The sequence below is a fragment of the Stegodyphus dumicola genome, chromosome 6, assembly GCF_044657685.1.
Source record: "Stegodyphus dumicola isolate Sdum_Otavi_A_Nest chromosome 6, ASM4465768v1".
Taxonomy (NCBI): Eukaryota; Metazoa; Arthropoda; class Arachnida; order Araneae; family Eresidae; genus Stegodyphus; species Stegodyphus dumicola.
In genome coordinates, this window is record NC_140773.1 from 69,577,260 (window position 1) to 69,600,967 (window position 23,708).

At 31.7% G+C, this 23,708-nt stretch overlaps 1 long non-coding RNA gene across 1 annotated transcript; it reads left to right on the forward strand.

Moving 5' to 3' along the window:
- Positions 1–7,283: 7,283 nt before the first annotated feature.
- LOC146996772 (uncharacterized) lies at positions 7,284–19,269 on the forward strand. Its single transcript, XR_015041661.1, has 2 exons — positions 7,284–7,501; positions 18,173–19,269. It is a non-coding gene; the product is annotated as an uncharacterized LOC146996772 (long non-coding RNA).
- Positions 19,270–23,708: the final 4,439 nt, after the last annotated feature.

The window sequence follows — 23,708 nt, forward strand, 5'->3', positions numbered from 1 at the left end:
TGAAAGACATTTTTCCATGACGAAATCTCTCTATCCCACAGCTTCTTCTAAAGTGAACTTAAAGAGATTTTTCATACCGGGTTTTCAATTTTCACCTCAAACCATACCGTTGACGACGTGTGAGACACAAACCATGATATAAATTTCAGTTTCCATGACAGCTAACACTCTTGAGCTTTAAAAATGTATGAAAGAAGTTATTTTTAATCCATTTCAGCGATTGAGTGGGCTGGGGAAAAAAAGGCCCTTTCTATGACGGCTAACACGCTTGAGCTTTAAAAATATATGAAAGAATTTATTTTTAATCCATTTCAGCGATTGAGTGGACTGGGAAACATTTTCTTAGAGCTCAGGGAATATGTCTCCAGGTTGAATGCACAGCACACACGGATGGGAAGTCGAAACTCGAGTGGCTTAAAAAAATAAATATACGAAATTTGGGTCATCGAGCTGACTAGGAAAAATTCTCAGAGTTCTGGAAATAATTCTGAGTTCAATCATGCGACATGAGAACAGAAATGTATTACAATCATCATGTCATCATTGTTTTCGAAAGCCAAAAAAATTCCTCATGAAAGAACATCTTTTCTTCGTGGTTGTGGGATGGAGTAGAGATGCTGCATCTTGAACAACCCACACTGATCTGAACAGAAACATGAAATGTTTTTATAGATATAAGAAATGAATTGAAAGTGAAAGTAAAAATGAAATTGTATTGGCTGGAAGTATTTCTTGGCTGTTGAATGGGAAAAATATTTCCAAAGCTGAAAAAAAAAAACTCTTCCTTTTTTTTCTATTAAATTGATGTCTTCACTTTGTTTACTTTGGAATGGAGAAACCCAAAGACCATGACTCATCCTTTCTTAAACATATAATTCGTAGAATAAGTCATGGTCTATTTTTAGAAACAGTGAGACAACATTCCCACACAAAAGGGGGTAGGGTTAATTTTTATCATGTCTAGAAGACATGATAAAAATTAACAAAAAGGTTTTTTTTTTTTTTTTTTACATCTCATAATTTTTTTCTTAGCTCTGAAAATTTTTTCCCAGTCGGCAACCAAGTGAAAACTTTCCAATCGGCTTTTACTTTCACTTTCAACTCTTTTCTATAAAAGTATTCCACGTTTTCTGTTCAGAACCGTGTGGGCTCTCCATGGTGCAACATGCTTTTTCTCTCTCTACCTCATCTGCAGATCTATGACAGCTAACACGCTTGAGCTTTAAAAATGTATGAAAGAAGTTATTTTTAATCCATTTCAGCGATTGAGTGGGCTGGGGAAAAAAAAAGGCCCTTTCTATGACAGCTAACACGCTTGAGCTTTAAAAATATATGAAAGAATTTATTTTTAATCCATTTCAGCGATTGAGTGGACTGGGAAACATTTTCTTAGAGCTCAGGTAAAAAAAAGGCTCTTTCCATGACAGCTAACACTCTTGAGGTTTAAAAAATGTATGAAAGAATTTATTTTTAATCCATTTCAGCGATTGAGTATGCTGGGAAACATTTTCTCAGAGCTCAGGGGAAAAAAAGGCTCTTTCCATGACAGCTAACACGCTTAAGCTTTAAAAATGTATGAAAGAATTTATTTTTAATCCATTTCAGCGATTGAGTCTGCTGGGAAACATTTTCTTAGAGCTCAGGTAAAAAAAAGGCTCTTTCCATGACAGCTAACACTCTTGAGGTTTAAAAAATGTATGAAAGAATTTATTTTTAATCCATTTCAGCGATTGAGTATGCTGGGAAACATTTTCTTAGAGCTCAGGGAAAAAAAAGGCTCTTTCCATGACAGCTAACACTCTTGAGCTTTAAAAATGTATGAAAGAATTTTTTTTAATCCATTTCAGCGATTGAGTCTACTGGGAAACATTTTCTTAGAGCTCAGGGAAAAAAAAGGCTCTTTCCACGACAGCTAACACTCTTGAGCTTTAAAAATGTATGAAAGAAATTTTTTAATCCATTTCAGGGATTGAGTCTACTGGGAACCATTTTCTTAGAGCTCAGGGAATGTGTCTCCAGGTTGAATGCACAGCACACACGGATGGGAAGTCGAAACTCGAGTGGCTTAAAAAATAAATATACGAAAGTTGGGTTATCGAGCTGACTAGGAAAAATTCTCAGAGTTCTGGAAATAATTCTGAGTTCAAGAATGGGACATGAGAACAGAAATGTATTACAATCATCATGTCATCATTGTTTTCGAAAGCCAAAAAAATTCCTCATGAAAGAACATCTTTTCTTCGTGGTTGTGGGATGGAGTAGAGATGCTGCATCTTGAACAACCCACACTGATCTGAACAGAAAAATGAAATGTTCTTATAGATATAAGAAATGAATTGAAAGTGAATGTAAAAATGAAATTGTATTGGCTAGAAATATTTCTTGGCTGTTGAATTGGAAAAATATTTCCAGAGCTATAAAAAAAAAAAAAAAAAATCTTCCTTTTTTTTCTATTAATTTGATGTCTTCACTTTGTTTACTTTGGAATGGAGAAACCCAAAGACTTTTTAAAACATATCCTTTTTAAAAACTTATCTTATAAACTTTAAACTCATCCTTTTTAAAACATATAATTCCTAGAATGAGTGATGGTCTATTTTTAGAAACAGTGAGACAACATTCCCACACAAAAGGGGGTAGGGTTAATTTTTATCATGTCTAGAAGACATGATAAAAATTAACAAAAAGGTTTTTTTTTTTTTTTTTTTTTTTTTTTTTTTTTTTTTTTACATCTCATAATTTTTTTCTTAGCTCTGAAAATTTTTTTCCAGTCGGCAACCAAGTGAAAACTTTCCAATCGGCTTTTACTTTCACTTTCAACTCTTTTCTATAAAAGTATTCCACGTTTTCTGTTCAGAACCGTGTGGGCTCTCCATGGTGCAACATGCTTTTTCTCTCTCTACCTCATCTGCAGATCTATGACAGCTAACACGCTTGAGCTTTAAAAATGTATGAAAGAAGTTATTTTTAATCCATTTCAGCGATTGAGTGGGCTGGGGAAAAAAAAAGGCCCTTTCTATGACAGCTAACACGCTTGAGCTTTAAAAATATATGAAAGAATTTATTTTTAATCCATTTCAGCGATTGAGTGGACTGGGAAACATTTTCTTAGAGCTCAGGTAAAAAAAAGGCTCTTTCCATGACAGCTAACACTCTTGAGGTTTAAAAAATGTATGAAAGAATTTATTTTTAATCCATTTCAGCGATTGAGTATGCTGGGAAACATTTTCTCAGAGCTCAGGGGAAAAAAAGGCTCTTTCCATGACAGCTAACACGCTTAAGCTTTAAAAATGTATGAAAGAATTTATTTTTAATCCATTTCAGCGATTGAGTCTGCTGGGAAACATTTTCTTAGAGCTCAGGTAAAAAAAAAGGCTCTTTCCATGACAGCTAACACACTTGAGGTTTAAAAAATGTATGAAAGAATTTATTTTTAATCCATTTCAGCGATTGAGTATGCTGGGAAACATTTTCTTAGAGCTCAGGGAAAAAAAAGGCTTTTTCCATGACAGCTAACACTCTTGAGCTTTAAAAATGTATGAAAGAATTTTTTTTTAATCCATTTCAGCGATTGAGTCTACTGGGAAACATTTTCTTAGAGCTCAGGGAAAAAAAAGGCTCTTTCCACGACAGCTAACACTCTTGAGCTTTAAAAATGTATGAAAGAAATTTTTTAATCCATTTCAGGGATTGAGTCTACTGGGAAACATTTTCTTAGAGCTCAGGGAATGTGTCTCCAGGTTGAATGCACAGCACACACGGATGGGAAGTCGAAACTCGAGTGGCTTAAAAAATAAATATACGAAAGTTGGGTTATCGAGCTGACTAGGAAAAATTCTCAGAGTTCTGGAAATAATTCTGAGTTCAAGAATGGGACATGAGAACAGAAATGTATTACAATCATCATGTCATCATTGTTTTCGAAAGCCAAAAAAATTCCTCATGAAAGAACGTCTTTTCTTCGTGGTTGTGGGATGGAGTAGAGATGCTGCATCTTGAACAACCCACACTGATCTGAACAGAAAAATGAAATGTTCTTATAGATATAAGAAATGAATTGAAAGTGAATGTAAAAATGAAATTGTATTGGCTAGAAATATTTCTTGGCTGTTGAATTGGAAAAATATTTCCAGAGCTACAAAAAAAAAAAAAAAAAAAATCTTCCTTTTTTTTCTATTAATTTGATGTCTTCACTTTGTTTACTTTGGAATGGAGAAACCCAAAGACTTTTTAAAACATATCCTTTTTAAAAACTTATCTTATAAACTTTAAACTCATCCTTTTTAAAACATATAATTCCTAGAATGAGTGATGGTCTATTTTTAGAAACAGTGAGACAACATTCCCACACAAAAGGGGGTAGGGTTAATTTTTATCATGTCTAGAAGACATGATAAAAATTAACAAAAAGGTTTTTTTTTTTTTTTTTTTTTTTTTTTTTTTTTTTTTTACATCTCATAATTTTTTTCTTAGCTCTGAAAATTTTTTCCCAGTCGGCAACCAAGTGAAAACTTTCCAATCGGCTTTTACTTTCACTTTCAACTCTTTTCTATAAAAGTATTCCACGTTTTCTGTTCAGAACCGTGTGGGCTCTCCATGGTGCAACATGCTTTTTCTCTCTCTACCTCATCTGCAGATCTATGACAGCTAACACGCTTGAGCTTTAAAAATGTATGAAAGAAGTTATTTTTAATCCATTTCAGCGATTGAGTGGGCTGGGGAAAAAAAAAGGCCCTTTCTATGACAGCTAACACGCTTGAGCTTTAAAAATATATGAAAGAATTTATTTTTAATCCATTTCAGCGATTGAGTGGACTGGGAAACATTTTCTTAGAGCTCAGGTAAAAAAAAGGCTCTTTCCATGACAGCTAACACTCTTGAGGTTTAAAAAATGTATGAAAGAATTTATTTTTAATCCATTTCAGCGATTGAGTATGCTGGGAAACATTTTCTCAGAGCTCAGGGGAAAAAAAGGCTCTTTCCATGACAGCTAACACGCTTAAGCTTTAAAAATGTATGAAAGAATTTATTTTTAATCCATTTCAGCGATTGAGTCTGCTGGGAAACATTTTCTTAGAGCTCAGGTAAAAAAAAAGGCTCTTTCCATGACAGCTAACACTCTTGAGGTTTAAAAAATGTATGAAAGAATTTATTTTTAATCCATTTCAGCGATTGAGTATGCTGGGAAACATTTTCTTAGAGCTCAGGGAAAAAAAAGGCTTTTTCCATGACAGCTAACACTCTTGAGCTTTAAAAATGTATGAAAGAATTTTTTTTTAATCCATTTCAGCGATTGAGTCTACTGGGAAACATTTTCTTAGAGCTCAGGGGAAAAAAAGGCTCTTTCCACGACAGCTAACACTCTTGAGCTTTAAAAATGTATGAAAGAAATTTTTTAATCCATTTCAGGGATTGAGTCTACTGGGAAACATTTTCTTAGAGCTCAGGGAATGTGTCTCCAGGTTGAATGCACAGCACACACGGATGGGAAGTCGAAACTCGAGTGGCTTAAAAAATAAATATACGAAAGTTGGGTTATCGAGCTGACTAGGAAAAATTCTCAGAGTTCTGGAAATAATTCTGAGTTCAAGAATGGGACATGAGAACAGAAATGTATTACAATCATCATGTCATCATTGTTTTCGAAAGCCAAAAAAATTCCTCATGAAAGAACGTCTTTTCTTCGTGGTTGTGGGATGGAGTAGAGATGCTGCATCTTGAACAACCCACACTGATCTGAACAGAAAAATGAAATGTTCTTATAGATATAAGAAATGAATTGAAAGTGAATGTAAAAATGAAATTGTATTGGCTAGAAATATTTCTTGGCTGTTGAATTGGAAAAATATTTCCAGAGCTATAAAAAAAAAAAAAAAAAAAAAAAAAAATCTTCCTTTTTTTTCTATTAATTTGATGTCTTCACTTTGTTTACTTTGGAATGGAGAAACCCAAAGACTTTTTAAAACATATCCTTTTTAAAAACTTATCTTATAAACTTTAAACTCATCCTTTTTAAAACATATAATTCCTAGAATGAGTGATGGTCTATTTTTAGAAACAGTGAGACAACATTCCCACACAAAAGGGGGGTAGGGTTAATTTTTATCATGTCTAGAAGACATGATAAAAATTAACAAAAAGTTTTTTTTTTTTTTTTTTTTTTTTTTTTTTTCATCTCAGATTTTTTTTCTGAGCTCTGAAAATTTTTTCCCAGTCGGCAACTAATTGAAAAATTTCCAATCGGCTTTTACTTTCACTTTCAACTCTTTTCTATAAAAGCATTCCACGTTTTCTGTTCAGAACCGTGCGGGCTCTCCATGGTGCAACATGCTTTTTCTCTCTCTACCTCATCTGCATCTAGGATGTTTTTCCTTCTTCAAGAAGTGGAATTTTTTGGGAATACTTTACAATTTCACGAGCTAGCTGTTTCTTATATTTCGAGGAGATTTCAATGAAATTGTTTATAGATGTCACCTATTGCAGATGGGGAAAAAGTCTATACTGGATCGCTGGAGACATCCAGATAGGTCACGTTATATGTTTTCCCACACCTAAATAAACTGGACATGAGCCATCCTTTTGTTTTCTCATTCAACAAAGATAGACACTGCAGACCGTTTTGGGTTTTCACTCTTCGCGAACCGAGACGAGCCGCAGCCACACTTTGCGTTTTCTATGAGCGCAATAATGGATTACGTGAGCAGCCATTTTGTTTCCCATCTCACCTAGATAGGTCATGTTGTATTTTGTTTCATGCACCTAGCCAATTTTGGACATGAGCCATCCTTTTTTTTTTTTTTTTTTTTTTTTTTTTTTTTTTTTTTTTTGTCTATCGAACCAAGATAGACTCTGGAGACAATTTTGTTTCTCAACGGAAAAGTAAATTTTCTGAATGGGTACCGGTGTTCGAATACTTTTGTGACCGACTGTATATCAGAAGGTTAAAAAATTATTTTAAACTTTTAAGCGCAATTTATAAAAGCTTTTTTTAAATATTTTTTTTAGCGAAAAATGTCTGATGGATATAAAAGAAAACACCAAAGTGGACATGAAAAACGCAAAAAGAAAGAGAAAGTGAGTGAGTCGCTTAGTAAAATTAAAGGTTCTTTATTGAAATATGTTAACATTTCTAAGGAGACAGAAGATAATGCAGATGCGGTAGATATTTCCTCGATCGAGGTTAGACCTAAAGAAGCTGAGGCTTGTTGGGACTCGCAAGAATGTTCAACCAATAAAACTGAGAATGAGAAGACGAGGCTGACGGGGGTTTACAAAATTTTAAGAGTAAGTTTTGAGAATTACGAATGCTGCCTTTTGACAATAGATGGCGCTGACCGTTGCCCTGGATTTGTGACGTCAGAATTATGTGTTGCTATCTTTGGCGAAGTTTTCGCTCATGTTAAAATACAAGCTCTTGGCGCCATATTTTGTTATGAATTTGTGCAACGTAACAAAATATTTGCAAGTAAAACAAACGTGACAGTATAAGAAACGCATTCTGGTAAGTAAGGATTCTTTTTATTCGGGGTTAGTATTTTTATATTGTCCATATTACGTACTTTTCATCAAAATTTTTTAATTATATTAATTCGAATAAATAAAACTTTTATGGTGAGTAAAGATCGTTTGGCCTAGCATGTGTGTTCAATGCAATTAGTAGTGAAAGTGCTCACGCTATACTGATATTTAGACGTGTTATTTTAATTTTTGGTTGAAACATTTTCAGTTACCGAATATTTTGAAATTAGGAAATTACATAATTTCATATAGGAGGAGACATTAAACAAGATTTGCTTCTTAACATGCAAGAAGTTAATGCTATCTGTTGAATATTTAAGTTTTATCATTATAGCATTTAAGAATTATCTTGTCTCCAGCAGTTTTCGTAAACTAGCAGTTTGTTTTACAAAAATGCTATTTAAAAGCGATGTAAATGTAAAAGCTAGTTATTCATAAACTGTTTGTTAACTGGACAATATTTCTTTCTATTTGTTAATTCTTTGTTATGTAGTGATTGCTTGTAATCAGTATTATTTGATAATCAGATTAATTTTTACTTGCTATGTGTAGGCATTAATTTCTGTTCATTTATAGTTAAAAATTAGGTAAACCGATGCGATATTTTTAAAGCACTTAATAACATAGTTTATTTGACCTTTATCAATTAGAGAGATCATGATTTTTTTTATGTGTTCTTTTGTTAACTTTTATTTCTTATAAAATGTGTTTATTCTATGCACACAATGTACGTTTGTTTTCAGAAATAGCATTTAAAATTAAAATGAAAGCTATCATTAATCAGCACTGTCAGTTTAGTAATTTTTACATAATATGAAAGCATTCTATATGTTATGAATTTGCTTCATATATAGCAGGGGTCTCCAAACTTCTTTAGCCTGCAGGACATATTACCTCTTTTACTATCTTTTGACGGCCAATACGTAGTTAATTCATCACTCCGTGGTGATGTAATATAATGAATTTGAATCTATATTGCTATGATAATCCGAAGAAATGGGGTTTTTAGACTTTCATGTTGTTTCACTTAACATGAATTTCTTAAAATTGTTTAAACGTTTGCAAAAACAATCTTGTCGCAGCATATCAAAGATTTCTTTGGTTTGCGATGTAATTTTACTTATAAGTAGATTTCCTTGCTTGTTGTAACAATTTAGCATCACGTTTTAATCAGATGAAAACTCGCTCATAGGCATTTCATATTTGTGGGGGGGCTCAAAATGCGATGACAAATTTTAACATATACATTAAAAAAAAATTTTTGAATATTTAAACAAAATTGTTGCTAAAAATTTTTATGAACAAATCTAGAATACTACTATGAAAGTAGGTATGGAACCTTTTTTCTCATAAAAAAAAAAATATGACAAATTTTATAATAGAGTGTTGGCTGTATTTTACTCATTGTAAATTTAGAAACAGTAGTATAATATTTATAATATGCTTTAGAAAGAACATGCATGACTGTAAATATATTTATCGATTATTTGTTATATAAAATAGTTATTGTGTATGGTATCTTGCTTCTTTTAAATTTTATAAAACTATTTACAAATTGGTTGGCTGAATTGATAAGGCTCGTGGGCCAAATTTGGAGTTTGGAGACCCCTGATATAGAGGGTAATGTTTTATTTTATTACTGCTGTGTAGGTTTGCAATGTACTCACTCAGTCTGTTGTTCAGCAGTTGTTTTTAATCTAGATTGCAGAAATCTATATTTGATTGAAATTTGATATTGCATAATTAAATTAGGTTAGGTATACTTACATTAGAGTAATGCACACCACATTGTACACCCTCCATCAATATAATATAAGAAATTTTTCTTTCATCATCTGTAAAGCTAAACTATAATTTAAATGATTTTATTATGCTTTTGTTCTAGCATTTATTATTTTAAATTTGCTTCCTGATAGATAATTAATGTTTGATTTAATAATAATAATTTAGGAAATAAATAAAAATGAAAAGACTGAATATTAGCCAGTTTCGACACGTATTTGCAATTTTCTGTCAAATGTAAATAAGTAAATGAATATTTTGAATTCTGCATATTAATTTTTTCTCATTCTGTTATGCTTCTCAGAAATAAAATTGAATGTTTCCTTTTCAAGCAGAGTTATAAACAAGAAAGGAATGCTGAAAGTTAAGAAGACAAACATTTTTGTGTGTTTTTTCAGTGTATCTACATTAATTATATATTTTGGAATATTTATGACTGGATATACAGACAGCTTGCATATTTTAAGTTAGGTAAATGCTATTTACCGTGTAGTATTTTTTTTCCAATATTGCTATGATTCACTTATTTGTAACATGTTTGATGATCAACTATTTCTCTAAACCACAGTATGACTATTTATGATAAGCAGATCTTTCTGTTGGTAATGACTGTTCTGATAAGATTTAACATTTGATGATAATTTTAAAGCATCTCTTAAAAAATCTTTAAAATGTATTTTACAAGGAATTCACATATAAATTAAATATTAGCAAAAAAAAAAAAAAAGAGTTCTGAATTGTATAAAGAAAAGTGCAGAGGAAATGCCTGTATTTATTTCTAATGATCTTTCAAGGTTGAATCGTTTTCAGAAATTTGCTAAATCAAGTTTAGTTTTGTGTGACCTAGAATGAAAGGCACCAATAATAAACTTGATTTGGCAATGATGCTTATAAAATACCTCCTCCAAAAAAAGTGTTAAAAATTTACTTGTACTGTACCCTTGGCAATTTTTTAAAAAAACTTGTCAAATCCAAGAAGGCATCAAAATGCTGTCTTAACAGATAGAGAGGAATAAATAACCAAAAATATAAATTTTGAATGATAATAAAATAACAATTTAAATTTTTGTAACACAAATTTTCTGGGCCGTTCCTGACGGGCAGCTGGACTCTAAAATTTTATTAAGTATTGAGCACTTTTTTAATTTGAAGGGCGACAATCTTAGGAAAGTACACAGGCAGCCAATGGCCTAGGAACAGCGCTGTAAATTTCGTTTCGATAACTCAAACAACATATTTCCTTTCACACAATTTCATATCATGCTACACATAGGACATTCATATCTCTCAGCAATTAAACCAGCTTTCATGCAAAAATAAAATGTCTGTCATCCATCATCTAACCTATACAAAAATCTCAAATTTACAATTTCATCATACTATAACCCGTCAACATTCATCCTTGTACTTACTTCAGCCATACTTAACATTAGCACAGATACTCAAATGATGGTACCCAGAACAAATTAACACAGCATTATCAACATTAGGGCTTCCAAAAATATGTTTGGTACAGCAAAGCTTCCAGATTTGGTAAAAAACCAAACCCTTGGCGATTTTTTAAGAAAAACCAGGGAGTGCCATACAATAAAGATTAGCCAAAAAAGTTGTCACTGTTATGAAAGAATGAATGAATAAATAATTGTCAGTATTATATAATATTGTAATAACAATTGATGTAATTTATGTATTTTGCTTATATATATTAAATTTTGCATAAGATTCTCATTTTCTTTAATTCCTCAGAGATAATTTTCTTTAATCTTATTTTTAATCTTTATAAATATGTTATTTAGTTAATTTGCAGCATTAGTGCAAATTATGAATTTTATGTCTGATTTGAACATTTTGAATTACTTATATATATTCTATATACACACACACATACACAGCGGCCATTAAGATTGCTGCACCATGAAGGTTGCATGTACCAATGAGAGATTTGCATGAAAAATACTGTATGCTGGGAGGTGCAAATGATAAGCGTTCCAGCGCATGTACATAAAGTAGGTATGAGTAATCTACATTGTGTGTATGTGAATAGAAAGACTTGTGTGGGAATTATGTATGAATAGAAAGACTGCATGGTGAGTTTCTCATTCAGAAATTTCATTTTAATGTTGGTGGTTGGTTTGTGTTAAGGTTATGTTATGCCTCACGTAAAAAGAAGAAACTTCTATCAGCATCTGTTAAATTTCGACTGCCACAGAATTGTGGTTTATTGTTCCATGATAGTACTGGTTGAGATGCTATGATTATTAAGCTAATATGGAATTGATGGGTCCAGGAGGGCTAGACTAAATGTCATGCAGGATTTCAGTGGCTCCAATCCACTAGCACCCATGAGAACAGATATATCATTGTCATGAGAACAGATATATCATTCAGGATTGTACAGCAACATCATGTTTCCTAGGAAAGGAATGTGGTTTCTATGTAGGATGACAAGTGTTCACGCTGAAATCTGAAGCATCAGGGACTGTCAGCACAGCAACCATTGCTGTTGCTTACCTTGATGCTTACAGCAGACACAGGTTCATCTGCAATGGTATGATGAATGACAACGCTGGATACAGGAGTTGTACCACATCGTCTTGTCAGATAAATCACAGTTATGCATACAGCATCATGATGGTACATGGAAGCACTAAGGAGAATGAACGTAGATAGCTTGCATTTGTCATATGGGCCCAGCATCTGGTTTGCTAGTATAGAATGCCATTGGATACATATCTCAGTGATGTACTGTTCACATGACCAATAATGTGGATAGCCACCATTACTATTTTTGTGTGTAAGGCGATGTCTAAGCTCTATCTTCAAAGTCATCACCATGGCTTCGAAGATAGAGCTTTGGTGCTTGAATAGGAAACAAGTCAGTAAGTTTACAACTGCTTTTCCCATTTTAATCGATTTCATCAACAAGCTCTTCATCAAATAAATTGAGATATTTTATTGGCTTGTCAATCAAAAGAAGATTTTGTTTATTCATTTTTCGTTTCAAAAAATGCAAAAATTGTGTAAAATGTGTATCAAACATAACAAGTTCTGCAGATATGAAAATTGTGCCAAAGCTCTCAAAACGTTGTGATTACTGCCATCTTGTAGAAATTTTATGAAAACAATATTAGAGACTGATATGCAAAGGTTCTAAATAAGTCACAAGAATGGTTGCAGCAATTAAAAAAATTATTGGGTAGAGGGTGAGATATCTTGTCTCTAGTGCACAACGGATAATCTTGGAAGATGAAACATCTCATCCATCATGGCAAAAGTGTTAAAAGAAGAAACATTTTTATTTTGCATGTTCTAATATGCTAGTAGTTTTCAAGCCATTGGCTTTTAGAATTTAGAAAACAAGACAGTTGCAATAGCATATTTCTATTTGCGATTTATCCTTAGAAATTTCCATAATTTTCCATCCTTTTAAATTTCCATCAAATTATGCCATCCTTTCCGCAATGAGATAACTTGTACTATGTGATGCACGAAATAATACTGAAATATTCAACAAGAAGCACCATATTATAAGAATTATTGAAGAGGCAAAATTTAGCGTATATCACACTATCCCTAATATCTGGAGACTATTTTAAAAGCGTCAGTTATGCTTAATTTCCACGTATTCAGTGTGAAGTGCTGACCTAATATATGATGAAATTATTCGGAAAATATACGTATAATTTGAAGGCCTCCAGTTTCTATGATTAAGTTCTATAAATTACCCGAAAATAAATATCAGTTCAGCATTCAAGTTTTTATGTAGAATGATTTCAACTTGGTAACTGAGTTTTAAAGGTAATCTTAACGCTTCATAAAAAAATATCGAATGATTTTTCGACGTTCTCTCCATAACCCTGAGATGAATATTTATTTATTAATGGTATTAGTAAAATAATTTATTATTTGAATTATATTTAGCAGACAAACATTGCTCTTGAGAAATTTTTCGTTCAATGAGTGACTCGTTAGCTGAAGGACCTAGGAAGTAAACATTTCCACTGATTCTGCAAATGGCTATTGAAAGCATTCAATGTTTCGTCCTAAATTGCTTGGGGAAGAGGGCAAAAATAGAGAGTACATTAGTGAAACCTGTTCAGCTCTGCAGACGCAAAGCTGGAGACGATCGACAACAAATGGCGTGAAAAAGTTCGCCAAGTTTCCTGCTTGGCAAAAGATGCAATTACGTTTTAGGTTTGCTAAGTTTTAGACAAAATTGATGTACATGCATATTTTTCTGCGCAAGAATGACATTTTAATGAATGAATTGTATGATGGTGAATGTTACTTCGTTCCCAGAAGTAAAAAATTATATTTTAATGCAGAAAAAATTAAATGTTCCCCAAAATAGAAATTGACAATCAGTCCGTATGGAGTAGTGGTGCCCTCTATTTTTCAATATTGATACTAATCGAAAAAAACGTTAAAAAAACAAAAGTGATATTCGGCAAATATTTATTAATAATAGGATAAAGCATGCCCTTTTTTTTACTGCAGCAGAATTTTGAAGATGTATTTTATGTAGCAGCAGAATTTTTCATTACTTCACTGAGTTTTTTTCATGTGATACTGTGTTTCTAAATTTGCTAATGTTAAAAGAATAGGAAGACATTTGTCAACAATCCCCCTTAACGACGCTTCCAAGCAGGTGGTGCCTGAATCACTACCAACAACATCAGCCTCAAGTATTTTCAGTTCTGATCCAGCACGGTGGACAACCATAAGCGCAGATCTTATCGATTACTTCTCTCGTAATCACCCTGTGCAGAAATTGGATATAAATTTTAAGTTATACGCCACTAAATTTGGCGAAATAATGAGATGTCCATCACAAGATTATTTTTTCAGAAAACTGAACAACAATGATATTATAAAAAGGGACTGGTTGATATTTTCTGAATCTACTGGCAAGTTTTTTTGTTATAAATGTATTTTGTTCAAATCGGACCTACCTGGAAATCCAAACCTGTGTAACCAATTCCTTACAGGCTTAAAGCCTTAAAGAATATGAAATGTATAATAATGATTTGAAAATTAATTGTTCTAATGATATTTTGTCATGTATTGATCGCTATGGAATATCAGCATTTTGGCATGTATACACAGTTCCAGATACCTCAACTGTTTGCTTTATTCATATTGTTTTTAGTCCTGGGCCATCAATTGATTATTCTGTAGTTGTGAATGACAATCAAGAAATGTTTGTATTTATTAAAGAAAAATCTATTATGCAATTATCTCCTTACACATTCCCACATAAAGTTACAAATTTTAATGAAATTAGGACTGTTTTAGATAAATTGGCTAATCTTCAAACCAAAGAGTTAAATTCAAAATTAACCATAACAATTGATATAATTAATGAATTACTGCAAACTATCTCTAACGACAAAAATGAGAGCATTATTAAATTTTTGCAAGACCAGATGAATCTTTTACTTTGCCCTAAAAATAATTTTAGATACAATCCTGATGTACTAGTGTTAGCATGCTTGTTAAATACCATATCACCGCATGCATATAAATTTTTAAGGGATTGTGGCAGTATTATTATGCCTCATTCTTCGACTTTAAAAAAAATTTGTAGCAATTTAGTATTGTCACCATGTAATGAAACTATTGATGAAAATTTTTTAAAATATATAAAAAATTGTGTAACTTTCCTTGAGGATCGAGAAAGAAAAGTGATTCTTTTGGTAGATGAAATTTATGTTCAGCCATATTTTGATTACAAAGGAGGCTCTGTCGTTGGGGCTGCATTTGATTCTTCCAGTCCGGCAACCAGTGCATTTGCTTTTATGATATCCAGTTTGGAATCTTCATTCAAAGAGGTAGTACATATTATGCCTGTTAACACAATAAATTTTGAAACATTACATTATGTAATTAAAAAAGTGATTAGAGGTCTTGAAAATAAGGGAATTATTGTTATTTGTGTTATTACAGACAACAATGCAATAAATACAAAAGCCATGAGTTTGTTTTCAAATCCACCACGTAATTCATTTGTTTACAAACATCCAATGAATGGGAATAGGCCTCTTTTCTACATAATAGATGCAGTTCATTTATTTAAAAATATAAGGAACAATTGGCTGAACCAGAAAAATCCTGGTACATGTATGTTTTTTCCAAATATTGAAGATCTTTCAAAGAAGCACTTCAAAACTGCTTCGTTTATGTCTTTGAGAAAGCTACATGAAATTGAAAATGACCAACTGATTACATTTTCTAATGGTTTAACTCTAAAAAGTCTTTCACCTTCTAATTTAGAGAAACAAAACATTAAACTGGTTCTTAAGATTTTCAATAAATTTACTATTGAAGGTCTCATTCATTTGGGTCCTTTGCATGAAATACCACACTATTCAGATACATCTGAGTTTATATCCATAATATGCAAATGGTGGGATATTATGAATGTTAAAACTATGTTTAATGGTATACATCAAAAGAGTGAATTTATGAAGCCATTAACAGCAGATGATTCTGATCCAAAAGTTATTTTCCTCAATCAGTTTCTTAACTGGTTAGATGCATGGGAATCAATGAAATGTTCAACAGGCATGCTTACAAAAGAAACTCATGCAGCTCTCAAACAAACTACTTATGGTATACTGGAGTTGACTAGATATTGTGTTGAAGAGCTTGGAATGAAATATATACTTCCAGGAAAAATTCAGACTGATGCTCTTGAAGCCCGGTTTGGTAAATACAGACAACTTTCTGGTTCTCAGTATCATATTTCAATGAGACAGTTATTAGAATGTGAAAAAAAATTAAGAATACAATCAAGTATTAAGTTAGAATTGATTATTAAAAATACTACTGTCCCTTTAACATCATTTGAATATGATGATAATCTTCATGATATTATAGAATTAGATAATACAGTATATTACTCATCATTAAATATTACGGAGAGTGATGTGAAGGGCATTAGTAGCCATCTGCCAGTTCTGACTTATTTGGGTGGTTACTGTTGTCATGCAGTTTTAAAGAAAGTGAAATGCTGTACCTGCAAACAAAACATTACAATAAATTCCACAGTTAATCATGATCAAACGTATGATCTTATAAAGAATCTTGATCGTGGTGGACTCAGGTGGCCAAAACCATTTATTGTAAATATAATTATGTATAATTATTTAATTGTAAATAAGCTGTGTAGTGAAGAATATGAAGATTTTTTGTTGGAACAAAATCAGAGGAAAATTGTTGCAAATTTGACTTTTAAAATTTTAGAATTAAAAGAAATGCTCTTTGATGATATTATTTGTGATAATGGTCATACAAGTGAAAGTATAAGCAAACTGATAATTTGGATATCAACAAATATCATGCTCAAGAATCTTTGCAATAGGAAAAATGACGATATTAAGTCCAATAAAGAAAAAAAAAAGAAAACTTCAGACACTTGCAAAGTAACATTGATGCTGTCTTTAAAAGTAATTTTTAAAGTTCTCTCAAACTGCATCTTTGCTAAATATCTACGTGTCATCTTTGGTGAGCAACTGAGATTTAAGAAGCATGTTTGTTATACATTTAAATTGCTTTATGCCAAAATTTATTTTGGACTTGTATATATTATTCTTTGCTTATTTAACCAAGTTTTTAATATTACTCAAGATTTTATGTAATTTTTAATTTGCTTTATATTAAGTTACTTCTCAAGGTCCTGAAATTTCTATATTGTATTTACAAGCGCCTTTGCTAAATATCTACGTGTCATCGTTGCTGAGCAGCTGAGATTTAAGAAGCATATTTATTATACATTTAAATGCTAAATATCATAATTTATTCTGGACTTGTAGCTATTATTCTTTGCTTATTTAGTTATTTAACCAAGTTTTTGGTATTACTGAAGATTTTATATTATTTAAAATTTTCTTTATACTCAGTTACTTCTCAAGTTCCCAAAGTTTCTATTTTGTATTTCAATTCTGTTTCTTAAAATGTTCATCATTATTTAAGATTTTGTATCCTGCAATTACATGGCATAGTGTAGTAGTGTAGAAAGAACATATTACATGGCATAGTGTAGTAGTGTAGAAAAAAGACAAATTCCATAATGTCTTCTTTCTGCACAATCTAACTCTTAATATTTCTATTTATGCAATAATTGTATGGACTCTTTCTGGATAGTACTACATGTTCAGCTCAAGTAATATTTGCTCTTCACATTATTCACAGTGAATAAGCACAAATCAATCTACTAATATACCCGTGTGGTGATCGGGTGTGAAAGAATAGTCCCAATGTAGCTCATACATGTCGTAAAAGGCGACTAAAATGGGTAACCAGCGGCTGGGGGTATAGCCGGGCACCCTGCCCCTGGGGATTATATCAGGGAACTGGTCCTCCAGGTTGGGGGTTGGGTGTGGGGCTAACTACCCCACCCCATAAAAAATCTCACTGTTAAGAAATCCAAAGATAGAATTAGCCAGACTGCTTCTACTGGAAAATGGCCTAGGGACTTTTCGTTTTGGAACATGAAAAATTTGAAAATTTGAAATAATTAAAAAAAGAATGATGAAGTGTGACTGCAAGGGACGTCCGGTATCCTTTTCTGTCATTGCACTTTTCCTGACATGATAAGGCCCTACCACGTACACTTTGATAACGAGGCTTGGAAACCTCGGCTAACACCTTGTTGTTTATTAAAAAGAAAAAGAGACATACAGCAATAATTATATTTCATAATAATAATTTTGACCCAAGCTCTATAAATATATTATGATATTAATTTATAAATCTTTACAAAGTTACATACATAGGTCTTTATAACATTTCACCTGTATAATAGTTATATGATATATGATTTTAAAGACTAAAAAATAAATTTGTTCTGTTTTTTCTTTCTTTGTCTCAGGTATTCATAATGAAGAAAGGAGTGTTTTTATCATGAAATGGCTCTCAGGTGTAAAAATGCATAGGATATATCTTAGTTTATTGAAGTTAAGAATTGGTGCTTTGTGGACTAAAAAATATGTGCAATATCCATTGTCACACCACTCTGTTCAAGAATATTGATCAGTCCTGAATGATAAAGAAAATGATTAACAAAGGAATATCTAGAACTTGATTGTGTGCATGATTTAATTCCAAATATAAGTATTGGAATAATTCATCCTCCTTATTTTCAACAAAAACTCTTCATTTGGTAATATACATTTGTGCTTATCGGTGTGGTGTCTTGTGTAACAAATCGTCAGTATTATAAAACAGATGGAAAGATCTTTGATTATTGCAAGAGCTTTATGTGCTGAAGAAGTAAAAAAATGTCCCAGATAATTGTGGATATTATGAAACTGAGTATCATAAGAATGGAAAAATATTTCTTAAACAAATTACCTTGTGATGCATGTAATGGGTATGTTTATTTTATTTCATATAACTGTAAATTTAATTATTGATATTAAGCAAACTTTTTTTTTTCCCTAAAATGCCATTGGTGTATTGTCATTATTCTATATTGACATGTATTCTCTTACATTTATCATTGAAACCAGAGATTTTATAATAGAATATGGGAAACTTGTGTTGAAGGCTTGTTGATTGAAATACAAGTGACCATTACGTCTTTGGAATTTGCATTCTCATTGCCAATTTTGAAAAGACATTCTTTTACATTTTCTTAAAAAAGTTAACATTCTAATGACTTTAGAAGTAAACATTGGCGACTTCATATGAACCAGTCTCTTGGCGAGTTTAGCAAAAAATTTGCCGATAGCTTCCCCATAACAGAACTGTACTGGATTCTATACCTGAATATTGCATTAAAAGGAGAGAAAACCATTTATTATGAAGATAATAAATGATTCATATTACGAATGTTCATTTCTTATAATGATCGAGTTTTATATTCTTGCATTGTATTTCTTTTGTGTCAACACAGAATAAATTGTGTCGGATTTCAGTTATAATGATATGTGTAAAGATGCTGTAATAAAATTTGTTATAAATGTACTGTTGTGTATTTTTCTTTAGCAGTTGAATTTATGAAAATTTGTATTATTTTCTAACAAATAAAATTTTATATTTTAATATAAATCCATCTATGGACATTACAACAGATATTATATTTTGGAAAATAATTTATTATGCCTTTTCAAAACTAAGTTTAAAATGAAAACAAACTTGAATGCATAATAATTTTTAATGAATAAATAAAATGTAAAATATGAAAAGTGTTCTGACATGTCACATTAAGACTGCAATCAAATAAAGAATTCTTTATACGTGCATTGGTTTTTGTTTACAATTTGCATAGTCTTGAATATTTTACTGATCTAAATTCATTTTAAAAAATTTGTTGTCATGATGAGTAGTGATTTTAGGTAAAAGTTTACAATTGGGTGTCCCTTGTATTTTGGCGATTCTTTTTTGACACCAAGATTGGCGTCAGGAAGGCACAATTTCAAGATGGCCGCTATACAAAACCAAAATAAGAAGTCAAAGAATCGCACAAGCCCACCAGTGGGCAAGCGGTAAAAGCCGCTGAACACTGGTAGTTCGGTCCAGGGTTCGAATCCCGGCAAATGGGCTGGCTGCATGGGCATTTTCGTGGCTTTCCCCATGTGTAACTGGGATATGAGCCAGTTTACCTTAAAAAGACCTCGGTTTAATCCTAGTATCCGGTGCACACGGAATTTGGCTACTTTATGATGAGCAGTAAAAGCGGGACATATATGATGAGTAGTAAACGCGTCATTCAAAGAATATATATAGTTATACATAGCATATACTATGTATATAGTGTATAGTATATACATAGACGTTCTTTGGGTCATTTTTGGTGTTGACGATAAGTTTCAAAATCGCACCAAGGCTGCACCGTATACTAGGATTTTAAAAGTTTAATCCTAGTATTTGGTGCACAAGGGATTTGGCTACTTTTGCCCACTTTATGATGAGCAGTAAACGGGACATATACGATGAGTAGTTAAACAGGTCATTTTGATGTTGGTGATAATTTTCAAAATTGCACCAAGGCTGCACCGTATACTAAGATGCAAGACCTCCATGGGGCATTCCTCCTTTTCCTGTAGTGCCTAAAGGTGGAGCATGTAATAAGTAAAAGGAAAAAAAAAGAATTGCACGAACTCTGTGTCCATGTACACATCGATATGTTTTCACTTAAAAAAGCATCCTAGAATTGCACAAACTAGGCATTGCACACTGCCTTAAATTTGTCCATGTACACATCAATCTATTTTCATTTAAATAAGGAAGCTAAAACAAAGTTAAAACTATCATGGTAACCTGAAGCAAGGTTTCATTGCCTAAAAAAAAAAAAAAAAAAAATGTCACTAATCAAAGGGGCACCCAATTCTACACTAGAGCCTAATTTTATTTTCTTAATATATATATATATAATGTTTAAAAACTGATATCATTTTTACTTTAAACAATATTCCCAAAAATATATGCTCTCTTGTGTGAAATGTTTACTTTATAATCTGTGCAAAATATTACCATAAATAAAAAAACTTAATTATTTCTTAAATAAAAAGTAATTAGATACTTTCATTATCCCTATGATTATAAGAATTATAACTGAAAGGGCATAAACAAAAACACAATTAAAGGAAATGCAGTACTGAAAGTTTCTGGTTAGCGAAAAATTTGCAACAGAGCAAGCCATTACAATAGTATAAGAATTGATTAGTAAGGTAAACATTAGTTGAGCATTCTTTCACAGTAGCAATAAATTTTTCATTTATAATTCTTAAAACACGCCAAAACAGATTCACGATTGGTGCCTCTGATTTAAGGTCACACAAAAGTAAATTTGATTTAGCAGACCAAGAGATATTCCATGTCAAATTTACGAGAAAGATCTTCACCAATGTTAAGCTTATTATCTAACATTCATAACAGTTTGGTTAGTTGACTATCACAAAGCTCAAAAGTGCTATCTGCTCATGGTGAAGGACTTTCTAATGAGAACTGGCTTGTATTCACATTATACGTAAAAAAAACTTAAAAATAAAAAATAATAAAAAAAAATAAAAATAAAAAAACCATGCAGACAGCATGTTCAGAAAAAGAACAGAAAATGTACTCTTAGCATTCAGTAACCTTAACCATTCAGCTACTCGTGGGTATAACTATTGTTCTAAGAGATAAGCAACAATTTTTCAGCAATAAACTAATGTACTTTTTCACAGACAGAACTGAACAGTAAAAACTTCTTAAACTGTCGATTCAGATTCTAATTTAGTTTCTTCCTTTTAAAAGCAGGAGCTTCAAAACTTTCCTCATGCTGCTTTTTATTTTGAATAAGCTTCTTGAAAAAAAAAAAAAAAAATTCCACGTGCAGTCAAACATTTTATGATCTTTGTTCTGATATTGTAACAGGAGGGAATATTTACCTCATCTGATTTTGCATATTTATAAATTCTTCATCCATAGTTATATTTCCACATATTATTTTGTCTTGAAAATTTTGAATTATTTTTTCACATAGAAAGCATAATTTAAAAATTTCAGGACTTTTAAATCCCCCCTAAATTTGCAAAATTAATTAATTAATACTGCTAATTAAAACATATTTCCTGTTCACACATTGAAAATAAATTTAAAGTAACTATAGTTAGAAATACAACATGAAGGTTTACTATAACATAAAAGCATGATAATAGGATCAAAATGATGCATAGAATATTTAAATTAATACTTCTTCAAAATGCCTAGACAAATACACAATTTATTTATCTTAATATAACGAAAAACCTAAATAATTTATAATTTAGATCATAACTATGTATCCAATTTTTAACAAAGGTGCAAACCAATAGGTTTGGTGACAATACATCAAAATATAGCATGCGACTTTAAATTACCAATCGTAGAGTAAAATTGAAACACGAAAAGTCATATCACATTTCTAACCAAGCACAAAATTTACATGAAATGTAGTGTACAATTTTACAAACGATAATAAAAGAAACATCACAAACAGTATCGGCTATAATTTACTGCACAAACACACACACATTCCGCAGTTTATTTTGTATTTATAAAATCATTTGATCATTAATAAATGATAGTTAAACGAAAATGCACGTTTTAAAGAAATACGAAGAGTAATTTATTCTAACATTCTATGAGAAAATTCGAGGCTGAACTTACCTCAAAAACATGCTTTTCAGACCGGAATCCATTGATTTTGACGAGAATTAATTATCCATTTTCTTCGTCTTTCTTCATTTTTGGCGAAACGTCCTAAACTTATTTTTTGAATGATTGGAACAATTTGATGCAACACATCCACCCATATTTGTCAAAATGAAATCGGAATCGACCAACAAATATGTCAACAAAAGGACACTGTAAAATAGCGATAGAAACAAGCACGCTTCGTTCGTTACAACGGACGACGCATCAAATCCCCGATGACCACTAGCGGCTCAAAACAGGGATGGCTGTGAACGGCTCCCTATGAGAAAATCTTTTGAACGAACTGCGCATGCGCCGGTTTCTTTCTAATGCCAACAAATGATGGTAAACCTATTGTAATTTCTCGCCAGCGTTTCGCGTTTCATTTGAATTAGCGTAGGTGTTGTCAGTGAGATTAATAACAACGATAATAAAAAAAGTCATTTCAAATGTTTACGCAAGGAAATATTTTTTGCTCTTTTTCACACTATATATGCTATCATCGATAGAATTAAGAACTTTTAGTAATTAGGTCAAAATTAATTTTAGCGTGTAAATTTCAAACTCACAAATTTGAGTACAGATTTTCATCAGATGTCTGAAGGCAGTTACTATATTTCAGTACAGCAAATCCTGGAATATAAAAGAAAAAAAATTTAATTGAAGTCTATTCTTCAGCTTCATTCTAATTCCTATCGATACATCTCTCTAAAACAGTTTATTACAGAAGTTTCAGATGTAAAAGAAGTTCATAAAAGTATTAATCAATGAAATTATTTCCAATGGTCGGTGAAATCGGTTGCAGTTTCAGACACTGTTGCAGAAGTTTTCACATACAATTGCTGTTTATTGTGCAAGTAATATTGAAACTAACTAAAGTGCTTGCATAGATTTCTGCATCTTGGCGGAAAAAATGGAACATTAGTGGAAACAAATTATGCATATATTGATACTGTAAAATTTGGGAAGTTTCAAAGACCCAGCAGAAAATATGGTGGCATTGATATCAGTTGCATATTTACTTTTCCAGACTATTATATCTGAAAAGTACGAAAAGCATTTCATCTACACCATCAGCTTCTTACAAAAATAACTGAGGCTCATCTCAGTTATTTTTGTAATATAGTATGTACGTATTAATAAAAGATGCTGTGAATGTAATTTGCTGTACAAGATAATAAAGATGAGTGTCGTCAGGATTTCTAAATATATGTTTGAACAATTATGTACAAAACATTCCTTCA